Genomic DNA, 17,116 nt, shown 5'->3' with positions numbered 1-17,116 from the left:
TGCAGAGCAGAGGGTGACTCTGTTCTGAGGGGGAAGCAGGCAACAAAGTGTTTGGTTCAGCTGTGATTCCCTCGAAGGGGATCACTGTCCACAGAGATGGTGGTGGGTCCCCTGGTCCCCTGAATCCTTCCCTCCCAAGTGAGGCAGAGATGCCATGCTGCTAGAATGTTGTCAGCATCTGGACTCAAAGCTTAGCCTCAGGAGATGTTTCCCCAAACCCTGCAGACATCCTGTGGCTCACCAGGCTGCAGTGAGCATCCTGGTTGGTACAGATCAGAGAGGCTGTTCACTTAAGGAGGAGAAGGGGCTGAGGGACATCTCCAATCCCTCAGAGAGGCCCCTCCCCGCTGCCTTGTTGGGAACGGCCTGCTGAAAGGAAAGGGGAGGGGATAAGATGTTGACTGGTTATGGGTGGGATCTCCACCCATCAGTAGGCGGGGAGATACAGCTTCTTCCAGCACCCGAGCTTCACCCTAAGGAGGGGAGGACTATCCTGGGGACAACTCTGACTGCCCTGCTCCTCTCCTAGACCTCCCTTGCCCTGTGACCCTGAGCAGTCGCTCAGTTTCCCCATCTCTGCAAAGAACGGGCCAGACTAGGCAGCATCTGAGGGTCACCCTGGCTTTCAAGTGGAATGGCTCCTTGGGGCCATCATGGAGATTCCCAAAAGGGATCTATGCCCAGAGCCACGTGCTCTGCTCCTCAGCCAGGCTGGCCCACATTATCTCTGGAAGTGGACGTGGCAAGATTGGCGGTGATGCTGAGAACACGACGGACCCCAGGTGGTGCCCGTCTGAGCTGGGGGCGGGGCAACAGTGGCCAGGTGGGTGGGAGCCTGAGCCAGGTGCCCCAGAAGCCACAGCATCACCTCTGACTTGGGACAGCAAAGGACTCGGAACAGGAGCAGATAGCTGGTCCTCGGAAACACCACGTGGGGTCCCCCTTAGCTCTTGGCAAAGCAAGTCCACTTCAGGGGTACAAGTGAAGGGCCTCCCAAGTTCACTTTCTCCCAAAGGGAGGAGAGGTTCTTCCCATTTGAAAGCCACCTGTGTGTCCTCTCATCAATGTCTGCGCTTCCTACCATGTATCCCAGTTAAACGCCGGGCCCCCTCATCAGGAAGTCTCATGCAGGACAGCGACCTTCCCTCGGAAAGGACCCCATGTGTGATGCTTTCTGAGGACCAGCCTTCTGCCCCGTCCCCTCCTCGTCACCCTGAGCCCTTCACTGTCCCAAGTCAGAGGTGATGCTGTTGCTTCGGGTTCCCGGGGATTCTGGCTCAGCATCCCCCCCAGCTTCCTGGCCACTGTCGCCCTGCTCCCATCTCCAGAAGTCAAGACAGAAGAACAGAAGGGCCTGGCAGAGCAGGTCTGAGGCCTCTGTGGGCACAGGGATCTCTGTGGTTATTCTGCTGCGATCATGAACCAGAGCCGCGCGTTGGGCCCTCCCTCGGCCAGCCTCTTCCACCTCCTCGCCCTCACTCTGGGGCAGCAGCTCAGGCAGGAGTTCGCCACCTTCTGGAACATGCTTCCAGCCTCCCCGGGTGCTGGCCCCTACCACCTGGGATGGAGGGACAGCGGGAACCCTCTCTATGAAAACTTTCTTCATCCTCACCCCCGTTCTTTTCCCCTCGCCGTTTTGACTGGACATGTGTAATTTATGGGCTGTGATATACTGCGCTTCAGAATTGATTTTTGTGTTCAACTGGCGTAAACCATTTTTGGTGGACTCCTGCCGCCGGGCGAGACGTTTCCTCGTTATTGATGGGTGCATGTGGTTTTCACCCCCACGTCGCGGGGCCCTCTGCCCAGGGTCACTCCCTGGTTCCCGGCCACCGGAACACTTGGCCGAAGGCACAGGCAGCCTTTTGAACTAAAGGAAAATATTAATTTAGGACACTGTTTCCACACGGCATTACAGAAGCCTTCAAAGCCCCATGAATTAGATTCAGGGCCGAGGCGCGCATGGTGTCTTAAGGGCGAAGATTGGCCACTGTGTAAGAAGTTTGTGGCTGGTGAGCTAACAAAGAATTCTGCAAGGGCCCCCAGCACTTCGATTCTCCACATAACCATTTCCAGTTGATTTGCCTGGAAAACCTCTTACTGAAGAAGGAGAAACAAAAACAGCCCCTGTGTTCATTTTGGTGTCAACCCCAGCAGGGCAGTTACCGGGCCCATAATTTCTGAGGCAAGAATTGGACCACGTGGCCAGCCAGGTGTGAAAGGACTTGTGGGACCAGAGGAAAAACTGGCCGTTGTGTCTTCCTGGAGGACGCAGGTCCTGTGGTCACCATGTACCATCCTCACAGTGACTCTCCGGGTGCCTCAAGAGACCTGTAGTCGAGGTAGCATTAGTCCCATTTTACAGATTAGAAAACTGAGGCCAAGAGTGAAGAACTCGCCCCAGGTCATTAGGCAGGAAGAGCCTTGGGAGAGGTGAGACCCAGGTCTCTGTGACCCCAAAGCACGCACTGTCCACTGCACCAGGGTAGCTGCCCAGAGCTGGGCTGTGCTGTGAGCCAGGATGACCCCTAACTTCCTTCGGATACTATAACTCAGCAGAAGAAATAGTTCCTGTCTCCTCTGCCCTTCTGGCCAGCACTGGACAGGCTTTGGTCATCAGGATTACAAATTCAAAGTGTGGACTCCGCTCCTGAAGGGGACAGTTCCTTAGGGAGCGCAGCTCAATGTACCAATCAGGCACGGGGCCTGCAATGATATTTTAAGAGTCCATGAAAAAGGTTTCTTTTTTCATTCCTCTTAAAATCAGAAGCAAGAAATGAATATAAAAATCATGAATATAGAGCAACAAATCCAGCCTAGATTATATCCATTTTCACATCTATGCATAGAACACAATCTTCATTGCTTTTATGGAAGAAACGGTCCATGAAGCCTAAAGAGTCCAGGACCCCCAAAGTCCCGGTGTGACCCAGACAACAGGTCGGGCTGAGAAGAGGCTCTGTCTGCCTTGGGGGTCTCGTGGAGGGTGTGTGACGGGGACACAGTGAGGGTCCAGTGGGAGGTCTGCAGTGTGGTCTCCTGCCTCCTAGCAGGGCAGTCCTTCCCCACAAACAGCAGAAGACGCTTTGCCGAGATCAGAGAGAGACAGCCTTCGGGCCCCCATGGAACCACAGGATCTGGGCACAGAGCCTTAGGTATCCCTGCCATGCCCTGCCCCAGCCCCACGTCCACCTCAACCCTGGCTTTTCCCCTCCAAGTGCACCAGGAAGTGAGGTTGACCCTGGGAGGGATGGACTAAGACAGATACCTCCCGAGAGGCCAGCCCTGGTCCTACACCAGGTGCCCATCCCAACACAGGACCAGGGCAGCGACTTTGTCCTGAACAGAGAACAGTTACCTTCAGGGGATCCAGCTCAGCCCCCTTACTCTACAGATGGGGAAACTGAGGTCCCAGGGCACAGGGAGCTGAGCAGAGCAGACTTATCTATTCATCTCTGGAGAGCTTTCTCTTTCCTATACCTGCCTGCAGAAAAATAGCTGCATTCCACATGCATCTCTTAGTGACGGCTGCTGGGCTCATCAGAAGGGCTCCTCGGCAAACAGAGTAAAGTCCTGGCCTTTTATCCCCTGCCCTAGTTCGCGTTCCCCTGCTAGGCAGAGCTCGGAGCCAGGGTCCTTGAGCTGGTGGTGGGGAACGCAGTTTCTGAGGGCATAATCCGAAACAGCGCGCCATCTCTGCAGGTGCCATTTAGTTTCAAGCATGCCTTCCATCCCTACCGAGGGATGAAAACCGCAGTGTCAACTGCCTTCTACTCAGCCCCTTCGGAGGCCCCTTCGGCATTCACATCAAAGCCTTCTGCATATTTATCATTCCTCCCTCAGCATTCGGTAAAGACATCTGACAGGCACACAAAAGCTCCATAGTCTCCACTTGGACTCTAAAAAGGCATCAGCAAGTTCAAACCGAAGTTAAAAATTCCCTCCAATAAGTATATTTTCTTTACTGGGAACCTGGGAAGGATTATCGCTTAGCACCCTCTCCAAAATCAATTTGCGTCCACTTACCACTCGCTCCTGGTATAAAATAAAGAAGCTTAGACTTCATCATTCGGGATTTAATAGATGGCACCCGGCTGGCTCCAAGCAGAACATTTCTGGGGAAGAGGATGGGATAATAGACAATACCCTGCCTCTGGTCTTACTTTCTTCTTTTTTTTGTATTTTCAAGAGCAATCATGTCTCTTCTTTGAAATATAATGGCAACATGTTAAAATCTAGATTTAAGTATGATCTGATGAAGGATAATAGTCAACTTTAGTTGTGCTCAAAGTACTTAAGCTTTCTTTGAAAAGTTAAGAAAAGAACTGCAATCTTGAACCTTGGGGGAGGGGGGAATAAGTGTGCCTTTGTTCATTAAAGAGACGTGACTAGAAATCAACTTCCAGGGTGAGTGATAATTTTCTTACTTCATGCTAAAACTTTATGTCTTGATTATAGAGATTTGCATGGATGTGTTGGCTTTGCCTCTAGTGAGATGCAAAGAAAGCTCATGTAACTTGGGGTTTTTTCTGGCAGTGGGGACTCCAGTGTATGCAACCTGACTGGTGGGAACCCTAAGAGGGGCTCCTCAACTTGTAATCTGAGCACGTAATCTGATCCTTCCTGCCTTGGCCCGTGCCCTCTGATCATGGTGGGGCCCATGATTTCCAAGTGATAGACAAAAACTGAGTTTTCCAGTAAGATGCTTGGGTTTCTGAAGAAAGCTGAGTTGGACTATAACTATGTAGACTTTGGGGCTTCCCTGGTGGCTTGGATGGTAAAGAATCTATCTGCAATGCAGTAGACATGGGTTTGGTCCCTGGGTCGGGAAGATCCCCTGGAGTAGGGAATGGCAACCCACTCCAGTATTCTCGCCTGGAGAATGCCATGGACAGAGGAGCCTGGTGGGTTACAGTCCATGGGGTCGCAAAGAATCAGACACAACTAAGCGATTAACGCTTTACTATGTAGACTTGGAGCCATGGTGGCTTTTCCAGTGATGCTGCCGATGGCTGAGTACGGCATCCTTACTTTAAAGATGAAAAAAGCAAAGTGCCAGAGCAAGGAAGGACTGCCTAGCTCACCTCGCTGGGGAGGGGGCTTCTCGCCCCAGACCGTGAGAGACCACCCAGGCTGAATGAACACTCACCAGAGCAGCTTCTGAGCACCTGCTCTCCTACATTTCAGGGGTGGATTTGCCCAAATCCACTAGGTGGGTTGTTTGAGGAGCAGGACTCAAGTTAGTTTGAGTCCTTGTTGGGAGTAAACCCTTTGAGTCCTTGTTTTACTCAAAGTAAACCCTTTGAGTCCTTGTTGGGAGTGAACCCACTGTGCCAGGCTCCCGAAGTGGGGGTGAGGTCCTATCCCCCTGCTGGGCCATGAATGGAGAATAACACAACAAAGCAATGAGAGAGGCAGGCGGGGCCCAGACGCAGAGCGGCCAGGACCCAGGGCTAGTATTTCATTCATTCATTCATTCATTCATGCACATGCTAAATATTAACTGAGCTCTTAATGTGCATAGACGATAGCAACTCCGCTTCCTCTGTGCTTCGGCTGCTCTGAAAAACACCTTACATGCATTATTTTATTTAATCTTCACATCAAATCTGAGGTAAGTACTTTAATAGCCCATTTTACAGAGAAAAAACTGAGGCGTGGCAGGCAAGGAGCAGTTGAACCTGGAACTTGAAACTTCCTCATGAACAGTCACCATTCTTCCCACGGAGCCCCATGTCCTGGGGGCACCAGCCTCAGAGGCTGAGCATCTCTGGATCTTGTTTCTTATCTGCAAGGCCTGGAACGGCCCTGGGCCTCTCTGAGGCTCACATCACAGATTTTCTGGGACTCTGAGGATAGGGACAATGTTCCTGAGGACCCACATGCTCTTTCCCTCTCTGGCCAGGGTACCTGGGGCACCTAGAACACCCAGGACCCCTGGAGTCCCCAGCACTGCCCCTCAGCAGGCTTCTGGAGTTGATTTCTTCACCAGGCATTCTAAAATGACATCGGTTCTCAGTCTCAAATCAAGCCCCGAGGCCTGCCGAACAAAAACCTCCTGACCTTCCTGACTTTGTCCCATGCTTCCCCCATCTTGCTGGGCTTCCTTCTGCCTCTTTAAAATTCGCAATTACCAATAATTCCCTTTGTTGCACCCAAATGCGAACCACCATATTAAATTATTAAATATAAGTGTTTCTGAAATATTTTATCTTGACATGTATCTCCGGAGTCAAATGACCCCAGGCAGTGTTCATAATTAATTTCATCAAAAGGGAAAAAAAAAAATGCTGGCAAGGGACTCCCCGAATGACCTGTCCTGCAGAAATACAGCTGACGCTTGGCTCGCTGTTCCCTCCCTCCCTCCCCTTCCTGGGCGTCTGGAGGGAGGCCAGGCCGGCAGAGCGGCTCTGCTCCCAGGATCCCAGAATTTCAGGCCTTGGGGGTGGGGGTGGAGACGTGGGGGACACGCGATCACTTCGGCCCAGAGAGGAACAGTGACCTGCCCGAGGCCGCAGAGCCAGAGGACGGCACGGCTGGACACACCGCCCACCCTTCTCCTCATTCTCTTGAAGTTCCCGGCCCACTCCCTCCTCCAAGGTGCCCTCCGGGGACCAGAGAGGCGCATCTAAAGGGGCCGGGAAAACAGAGCTGCTTCTTCACAGGAAGACTGCCCTGAAACAAAGGGCTTTTTTTTGTAGCCCTCCCCCACCAAGCTTGGAGAGAAAGAGAGATTAAGTTTTGAGGAGTCACTTTCCAATCAGAAAGCTACCATTTAATTACAATACGCAGGAAATTACAGACTGAATGGGCAGACGGGCGATAAGGGACGCCCCCCGAAGGATGACAGGCCTGAAATCCAACCACTTCATCACAGAGCTTTATCACAAGAGGCTGTCTGGACGGCTGACAATCTGATTGTACTGTCAACTCAATTCATAATTAATATATTTATCAAATTAATTACTGAAAATATCTCCCTGGCGCTCGCCGTAAAACAGAGGCCGGCTTCATGGCGGGCGGGCTTCGTTTTCTGCTAATAACCCGTGCTGTCAGTTTAATGAGGGCAGGGAGCGGCCCCTGTTTTGCCTGCCTGACAGACAAATTGGCCTCTTACAGAGAATGATCCCTAGAATTTAAGAGAAGAAAAGAAATATGGCATTGTTTGGTGACAGCCGCAATCGCGGGCTTGTCTCGGAAACTTTGCATCAATTCTTCCATACAAGAGAGCGAGGGTGGGGTGCTTTGGGCAGCTAAATAAATACTTTATGAATTCCTGACTGATCCCTTCATCAGACAGTCCCTGCTGGAGCGGTTCCTCCGAGTCCTGAGTGAACCCCCAGCCTGGCTGGAATCTGCAGGTTGAAGTTTAGATTTAGGGATTTCAAAGCAGGTGATGCCTGGGGGATGGTCTTTTTTTTTTTTTAAGGAAGAAAAATCTGTGTGCTAAGGGGTCCCAATGAGATGAGTCCCTGACCTGTTTGCTCTCCATGTAGAATAACATTTTTCTTCTCTTCCAAGGGCAAAGAGTTAGGCCCAAGAGGGTCTCTGAGTTCAGATCTTTTCCACCTGGGCCCCGATCGAGCCCAGCAGAATCCTGAGAGCCCCTTCATGGGCCTGACCTCCCAGCCCCTACCTTTGCCCTCTGGATCACGTTCTGCGACTCCAGCACCTGGGCAAAGCTGGCTGGGGAGACCTTGCCTGTTTGCCCAGGAGCCCACCTGCTCAGTGAGAGAAGGGAGAAGGGCCCAGGTCACGCTGAAGGCTGTAGGAAGCCCGTATCTCATCCAGAAGGGGCAGCGATCCCCAGGTGGCCGTCTCTGTTCCTCCAGAGCTGAGGTGAGACCCAGAGGCACCATGGAGACCCACCACGAGCAGCACAGTGGTCATACCAGAGGGCTTCCTGGAAGAGGCAGTGTCTCAGGAGCAAGGTAACAGAGAGAGGGTGCAATGCTCTCAGAGAAACTCAGGCCTGAAGACAAGCTTCCAGTTTTCCATCTCTCATCTGCTGAGTGAGGGAGCCAGCTCCGACAGAGACCCAGGCCCCAGTGAGGGGCGGGGGTAGGCCAGGCCTGCTCTGGGAGGTGCTTTCAGAGAGATGCCCCAAGTTCTGGGGGAGGGGAGCACTGCCCTCTGGCCTTTCAGTTCAGCTCAGTCGCTCAGTCATGTCTGATTCTTTGTGACCCCATGGACTGCAGCACACCAGGCTTCCCTGTCCATTACCAACTCCCAGAGCTTGCTCAAACTCATGTCCATTGAGTCAGCGATGCCATCCAACCCTCTCATCCTCTGTCATCCCCTTCTCCTCCGGCCCTCAGTCTTTCCCAGCATCAGGGTCTTTTCAAATGAATCAGTTCTTCACATCAGGTGGTCAAAGTACTGGAGTTTCAGCTTCAACATCAGTCTTTCCAGTGAATATTCAGGACTAATTTCCTTCAGGATGGACTGGTTGGATTTCTGTGCTGTCCAAGAGACTCTCGAGAGTCTTCTCCAACACCACAGTTCAAAAGCATTAGTTCTTCAGCGCTCAACTTTCTTTATAGTCCAACTCTCACATCCATTCATGACTACTGGAAAAACCACAGCTTTGACTAGATGGACCTTTGTTGGCAAAGTAACATCTCTGCTTTTTAATATGCCAGGTTGGTCATAGCTTTTCTTCCAAGGAACAAGCATCTTTTAGTTTCACGGCTGCAGTCACCATCTGCAGTGATTTTGGAGCCCCCCCAAAATAAAGCCCATTTTATTTATCTTTTTTGGCTGTGCTGGGTTGTCGTTGCTGCGTGGGCTTTTCTCTAGCCGTGCAGCGTGTAGCCTCCTCTCTAGTTGGCGCGCCGGCTCCTCACTGCAGTGGCGTCTCTTGTGGCAGAGCACGGGTTCGAGGTGTGAGGGCTGCCACAGTCACAGCCCCCAGGCTCCAGGGCACAGCCTCAGGAGTCGGGGCTCATGGGCGTAGCTGCTCTGCTGCACGTGAGGCCTTCCCGGATCAGGGGTAGAATCCATGTCTCCTGCGTTGGCCGGTGGATGCTTTACCACTGAGCCACAGGGAAGCCCTTCAGGGCTGTTTGTATTCCACTCTTTCTGCTTCTCCCTGTGAGGGTCAGGCCTCATGGAGGCTCAAGGCTCGGACTCGATGTGACCCAGCCTTGAGCCTTTCCTGCCCTCTGCTCCACTGGCCTGCAAACCCCAGCCCATCGCCTGCTTTCTCCTCGGCTTTCTGTGTCCACTCTGCAAGGAGCCTTTCCCTTCAGTGGTCCCAGCCCTGCCCCTTCCCTCACACACTCCCCCAGTCTTGCCTCTCCTCAGGGCTTCTCACCCCTGGAAGAAGTCATACAGTCCTGAGAGAGCAGGAAATACAACCCTGTGCTGTGACCCCAGGCCAGGGGGAGGGGACTTAAAAGCCCTAGTGGTGCCAAACTCAGGACTCTCTTCAAGCCTGGAGGCTTCTAGAAAGCCTCAGTTCCCTTCCCCAGCAGCCTGGCCTGTCAGGGCCCTTCAGGATCAACGCTTCAGCCCTGTTCAGCCACTGGCCAGCCTCTTGTCCAGGGCCTGCCCTGAGCCTTGAGAGCATCTGTCTCAACACGGAGCCACTGTGTTCCAGGCACCCAGGCCCGTGGCCATCCTGTTGGCCTGACGCCTGCAATTATGGCCGCCCTGGGAAGGCGATGCTTGTGCATCTGGAGGTGACTGGCTGAGTCACACATTTTGGAAAGAGAAGGTGCCTTAGTCAAGTAAACTCCCCTAGCTGCATAAGCCCCTATGTGATGAGCAGTGTGAAAAAATAAAAGGAAGAGCTCTGCCCCATGTCTGAGTCTGGGGTCTGAATCACCTTGAACAGCATCCATGGCTGACTCAGACAGCCCAGGCAAGGTTGGGAGCCCCGAGCTGCAGTTCCCACTGGCCTGAAATGTTTTCTCTTCTTTGTGTTCTGGAGAGGCATCCACCCACGTAGTCCTATAACCCAAGATGGGAAGAAGACAAGGACTCAAAAGATAAATCAATGAATCAAAGGCTTCCCAGGTGGCGCTAGTGGTGAAGAACCCACCTGCCAATGAAGGAGACAAGGGTTTGATCCTGGGGTCAGGAAGATCCCCTGAAGTCAGAAATGTCAACCCACTCCAGTATTCTTGCCTGGAGAATCCCGTGGATGGAGGAGGCTGGTGGGCTACAGTCCATGGGGTCGCAAAGAGTCAGACACGACTGAGCGACTTCGCGTGCACGCACGTCTCATCACTCCATTCTTCTGTTGTTCAGGACTCCTTCAATGTCGGGGTCCACCCATGGTTAATTACTTGGGCTTCTGGAAGCTGGCTTTTCACAGTCACACACGGGCAGTTAAAGGGCAGACCTCAGCCATCTCTCCTGGGCTCCTGGCTTCTCAGAGTGGTGCAGGGAGGCCCTTTCTCATCAACTCGGGACAGTTTTCATCTGCAAAAATTGCTTCGTCTGCCATGGCTTATAGCAGCCTCAATTCTTTATGTCCCGTGTTGGGTTTAACGCCAAAGCACCACAGATTTCTCAGTGCATTAACTTTACAGCGCCATCCCCTCTAAAACCGAGCCAAATGGGCAGGCCTTGTCTGTTTTATGGAAGCCCAGTCACTGTACAAGAAAAACTGACTGTTTAAAAGATAGTTAAACATTGTATAAATTATCCACATCTTTCCTACTGGAGCCTTCCGAGAACTCGCCGCTGCAAGTCCCCTGCTCACCCTGCAGGACCTTCTCCTTCCCTGACCACTGACGTGTGCCTGATGGCCGAGTGGGAGGATGCCCTCCCCTGCCTCAGCCTGTACTTCACTCAGCCCAGCAAGCTCTTTCCAAAAAAAAAAGAAAGAAAAAGTCCTGTCAATTTATGTGCATTATATGTCTCATAAATGACATTGTGAAAATAAAACCTTTGTGCATTCTACATTGACTAGAGACAACTAAACCCTTCAGCAATTTACCATTTCAAATTGAATATGACATCCTCCTTTTGAACCCTTCGAAAATCTAAAACAAGGAAAATACACACACGCACAAAATAATTTTAAAGATGATTAACCTTTGTAACATGATCTTACATACATGCACATCCTTGAATTTGACCCCCCCTGCTGCAGTCCAGGCAAACCTCATTTTACTGCTCTTTACAGATAATATGATTTTTATAAACTGAGGTTTTATGGCAGCTCTGGGCTGAGCAAGGTTATTTGGTTCATTTTCCCAGCAGCATTTGCTCACTTCATGACTTTGTGTCACATTTTGTGAATTCTGACAATATTTCAAACTTTTTTCATTAATATTTGCTATGGTGATCTGAGGTCACTGATATTTGATGCTATCATTGTAGTTGTTTTGGAGTGACACACACCATGGGCTTCCCAGGCAGCACTAGTGGTAAAGAACCCACTGGCCAATGCTGGAGACAGGAGATACAAGTGCAATCCCTGGGCTGGGAAGATCCTCTGGAGGAGGGTATGGCAGCCCACTCCAGTATCCTTGCCTGGAGAATCCCGTGTACAGAGGAGCCTGGCGGGCTATAGTCCATAGGTTCACAAAGAGTCAGACACAACTGAAGCGTCTTCACACACACGCACACACACCACAAACCATGCACATATAATACAATAAACTGATAAATGTGTGCATTCTGACTGCCGCACTGACTGGCCATCCCCCTATCTCTTCCCCTCTCCTCAGGCCTGAAACACACCAATTACTAATCCTACAGAGGGCTCTAAGTGTTCAAGGGAAAGGAAGAATAGCACATCTCCCACTTTAAATCTAAAGCTAGAAATGATCACACTTGGTAAGGAAGGCAAATTGAAAGCCAAGATAGGCCCAAAGCTAGGCCTCTCGTGCCAGACAGTCAGCCAAGTCATGAATGCAAAGGGAAAGTTCTGGAAGGAAATTAAGAGCACTACTCCAGTGAACACACGAATGATAGGAAAACAAAACATCCTTATTGCTGATAAGGAGAAAGCTTGAATGGTCTGAATAGAAGATTAAACCGGCCACAACACTCCTTTAAGTCAAAGCCTACTCCACAGCAAGGCCCCCAACTCTCTTTAATTCTGTGAAATCTGAAAGAGGTGAGGAAGCTTCAGAAGAGAAGTTTGAAGTTCGCAGAGGTTGATTCATGAGCTTTAAGGAAAGAAGCCATCTCCTTAGCATCAAAGTGCAAGGAAAATAAGCAAGTACTGATGTAGAAGCTGCTGCAAGTTATTCAAAAGATTTAGCCAAGATAAGAAATGAAGGTGGCTGCCCTAAACAGCATAGTTTCAACGTAGAAGAAATAACCTTGTATTGAAAGAAGGTTCCAACTAGGACTTTCATAGCTAGAGAAGAGTCAGTGTCTGGCTTCAAAGCTTCAACTGACAGGCTGAGTCTTTTTCTAGGGGTTAACACAACCGGTGACTTGAGGTTGTAGCCAAGGCTTAGTTCCCATCCTGAAAATCCTAGGGCCCTTCAGAGCCATGCTAACTCTACTCTACCTGTGATCTACAAACGGAACCACCAAGCCTGGATGATTGCACATTGTTTACAACATGGTTTACTGAATATTTTAAGCCCACTGTTGAGACCTACTGCTCTGAAAAAAGATTCCTTTCAAAATATGACTGCTCACTGACAATGCACCTGGTCACCCAAGAGCTCTGATGGAGATGCACAAAGAGATTCATGTTGTTTTCGTGTCTGCTAATCCAACATCCATTCTATAGCCTGTGGATCAAGGAGTAACTCTGACTTTTAAGACTCATTATTTAAGAAATACACTTCATAAAGCTTGAGCTGCCATACACAGTGATTCCTCTGATGAACTTGGCACAGTAAATTGAAAACCTTCTGGAAGGGATTCGCTATTCTAGATGCCATTAAGAGCATTCATAATTCATGGGAAGAGGTCAGAATATCAACATTAACAGGAACAGACCTGCAATATCTCCAAAATCTACCTGAATTAACATAATGGTATTTGAGAGCAAGAAGGAATGTCAGCTGCCGTGTCTGCTCTAGGTGTGCAAAGTATTAAACAGCAGGTGTGCTGCCTGGAGGAAAAGACAAGAGACTGTTCCCAAACAAGCAAACCTCTTCTGCGATTGAGTTCAGGGGTATGGCATCATTCGTGCATTTATTCATTCATTCAACAGTTTCTTATCACCTTCTCTGTGCCCTGTGCGAGGCACATGACTGTAGACAAAATAACTTTCCCAAGTTGCCTCAAGCACAGACTCTCAAATGCCAGGTGCTTCAAAATCACCCAAGGGGCTTGTTAGTGTGAATATTCCTGGGTTCTGTGTGCCCGAGAGTGTGATATGGTGAGTCCTAGATACCTATGACTACTGTTACCCAAGATTCTGCTTTTTAAAAATATCCCAGGTGATTCTAACACAGACCAAGACGACATGAAGACCAGGCTTTCATAAACGCTGGCCTGGTGGGAAATATGAAAGGGTGATATCTCAAGGGGAAGATGCCAGGAATTTCCCAGAGACGCCAGGGTTCTAGAATTCAAAGAGCTCCTGTGCAGAAGGGGCAGAACACAAGGCCTGTGTTTTCACGCATCCGTCCTCCTCCTCCTCAAGTTGAGTGAACTGGGAACAAAAGATCGTGCTGTCAAGGACCAGTGCCAGGTGGGTTACATCCTGAACTTTCCACCAACACTCAGGAAGTCCACAACCCTTCTCAGGGCAGGGGAGGGGTGCGGGCTTGCTGCCACGTTCAGCACGTGTGTGTGTGTGCGTGTGTGTGTGTGTGTGTGTGTGTGTGTGTGTGTGGAGCGGGAAGGGGTGGGGACCGTGACCGCCGAGGCAGAATGGCTGCCCCGGAAGAGACGAGAAAGAAATGAGGCTTCCTGGGACAAGGCCTCCTTCAACCGGCCAACCAGTCAGTGAGACTCCAGGCTTCCCGGCCACCAGGCTTCAGGTGCTGAGGCGAGGCCGCGGCAGAATCAAGGAGCCTGGGCTGCGGTCCCTGTGCTCAGGGGCCAGACTGCTTCTTCAGCCACACACTCAGTTCGTCGTCTGGTGGTGACACCCCCGGGTGTCTGAGAGGAGAAGAGTCTGACGGGACAGCAGAGGGAACCATGGGCCAACGTGTAGCGTTCCCCCCACAGTCCTCAATGGGCTACAGAGGCCAAACGACTGTGGGCAAAACCCTGGACCGGGAGCAATAGCGTCAGACGTGGGTGTGACCCCGGGGCGGGTCACCGCCTTCCTCCGAGCTTCAGGTTACTCGTTTGTAAAGTGAAGGGACTCAGCAGGATGTCTTCAAGGGTCCTCGAATCTCTGAAGCCTATAAAAATATTCTTATTTTTAAAAAAAATCCCACTGAACTTATGGGCTTCTGGTCATTAAAGCCATAATATTTAAGAGAGTGTGGTTGTTGTTCAGTTGCTAAGCTGTGTTCAGCTCTCTGTGACCCCCATGGGCTACAGCGTGCCAGGCTCCTCTATCCTCAACTATATCCTGGAATTTGCTCAAATTCAAGTCCACTGAGTCAGTGATGCCTTCCAGCCATCTCATCCTGTGTTTCCCCCTTCTCCTATTGCCTTCAATGTTTCCCAGCATCAGAGTCTTTTCCAATAAGTCAGCTCTTCACATCAGGTGGCCAAAGTATTGGAACTTTAGCTTCAGCCATAATATTTAAGAAAGTAAAGAAGAATAAAAAGATTTAGGATGTATCAAAATGCTAAAAATAAGATGAGCATTAAAATTGGGCCTGTATCTAGAGCCCCAAATATAAGCTGAGATAAACTCCGGTACCCACAGCCCCCCAGCCCACTCCATGCCAGGAATCCCATTCAGGTCAAGTCCTTCTCCTGAACCCGAGACTCTGTGTCGTGATTTAACCAATTGCTTTGGAGACAAGAGCAGACGAATGGTGAGGCTGCTCCTCCACCGATGCCCATTCAGCCAGTTCTCAGAGTTCCTTCTGGACAGAGACTTGCTGAGGATACGACTTGGCACCAGGAATCACATGGAGATTCAGGATTGCATGGACACCAGGCCGCGCGACCAGCTCGTTGCTGTCAAGTGAATTAACTTATAGACCTGTCACATCCCAGCACACCTGTTGCTGCCTGCTACCTGGAGCAACAGCTCAGCCCAGCAGGGAAAGAAATCCCCATAAAGGTTCACATTCATCTACAAGGATGTATGTGCCCGATCCCCCATCAAAGAGCCTCCCAGAGAACTGGAAACACCTGAAACAAGGCTTGCACACATTTCAACAAGGACTCAAGGCAGGTGAAGGAGGGACTTTTCAGTAAGATATTACAGATATGTAAGTATTGACAACACTTCTGCATTGATGGTGTAAATAGCAAGGTGATGAGTGCAGCGCCTGGCACGCGGCAGGGCCCAGGGAGTTAAAGTGTGGAGATGCTATTTCCTTTTCAGCCTCTCCGCTCTTAAAGAGCATTACCCTTTCAAATGATAACATAGAGTCCATTTCACCTCTCTTCAATGTGCGTGGAACTTCATGACCACTTCAATGAATAGAATGTGGCAGAAGTAACCCGGCACAGCTTCCCAAACTGGGTCATAAACAGTGGTGTGTCTTCTTTCCGGCTCTCCTGGAACATGCACATGGGGATCTCTGAGCTGATAGTAAGAAATCTGGTGACCCAGAGTCACCATGCTGGAGAGATGGTGAGGAGAAACCAGGTAGAGAGAGAGAAATGTCCAGGGACCCCCACCTGCTCCAGCCTCCTGCTGAATGGTCCTCCTGGCCTGAGAACCAGCTGGTGGGTGAGGTCACTCCAGCCCCCAGGCTTATAGCCACCCCGGCTTTTGTCAAGGACAGCAGAGGAGAGGTCCATCCTTGAGAAAAATCAGCGCAACTGTTATTTTTTGGGCTGTGATGGTTTTCTGATGTGGCCTTAAACATCGACTGCCACCGGCGTTGTCACTGTTTCTCACGGAAGATGCAGGGCGGGACATGGGGACAGAGGAGAGGGGAGGGAGCCCACCCGGGGAGGGAGCCCACCCAAGCCCACCCAAGCCCACCCAGCGGGTTGTGGGGGAGACATCAGATAACCAGAGCCTCTGCTGGCCTATTTTCCCCAGCTCTAGAGGGGATGCATTCATCTTAGAATTACCTAGGGCAAAAAGACACAGGAAATACCGAGAAGCCAGCTAAAGGGCTGGAAATGAGTTCTGCGACCCCTCCCATGTCTGCCCAAAGGAAAGGAGAGAGAAAGCCAAGTACAAGTGCCCCTGCCCAGGAGACCCCCAGAGACCCCCGGCCATACTGAGGTTCAACCAACGAGGGAACATCTACCTCTGGTAGCAGCAGTCCTGTCCCCACCCCTGAGCCAGCGTGAGCAAACTCTGGCCAGTGGGCTAACTCCAGCTGTCTGCCTGTGTTTGTAAATAAAGTTTTATTGGGCCAGGATCATGGACCTCTGTTTGCATATGACCTCTGGGTGTTTTTGCCCAACAACAGCTGGGTTGGGTAGATAGGACAGACACCATCTGGCCCACAAAGCCTGAGATAGTTACTAGCTGACCTTTCTAGAAGAAGGTTGCCAACCCCTCCCCTAAGCTATCAAAAGTGAAATCCCAGGGCAACATGTGCTTCCCCAGCATCCCTGCTCAGAAAGACCCGCTGGGGTCCATGCACCCCACTCATTCATTTCCATCACCCATCCAGTCATTCAATGTCCTGTGAGCTAGCTTCTCGTGGACAGCAAGCTCCCAGTTCCACCTTGGGAAGAGAAAAATGAATAGACACAGTCCTGGTCCTCTAAGGGATCCCGGCACTGTGCAAGGGCGCATCACACGTTCAGAGTGCCAACCGCTAAGAACAAGAGGGAGGCAGTGCCCACGGGATTCCAGCAGTCTAGACAGAGGCAATCAATCCGGCTCGGGAGCTGAGGCCAGGGAAGGCTTCCCGAGGAATGAAGGTATCGGCGGATCCTGATGGATGAGCGGAATCCAGGGACAGGTGAGGATGGGGACGTGTCTGCACAGGGTCTGGGGGAGGCGGATGTACGCAAAGGATGCGGGGAGGGGCGGGGCATCAAGAAGGGTGGTGATGCGCGGGGGCAGGCAGGACCCAGGGCAAGGCAGAGATGACAGAGGCCAGGAGCGACAGCTCTGCCCCCACAAAGGACCCTGACAAGTGAC

This window comes from Muntiacus reevesi, chromosome 2, assembly GCF_963930625.1.
Source record: "Muntiacus reevesi chromosome 2, mMunRee1.1, whole genome shotgun sequence".
In the NCBI taxonomy this organism is placed as follows: domain Eukaryota; kingdom Metazoa; phylum Chordata; class Mammalia; order Artiodactyla; family Cervidae; genus Muntiacus; species Muntiacus reevesi.
Note: the sequence above shows the minus strand (reverse complement) of the source record.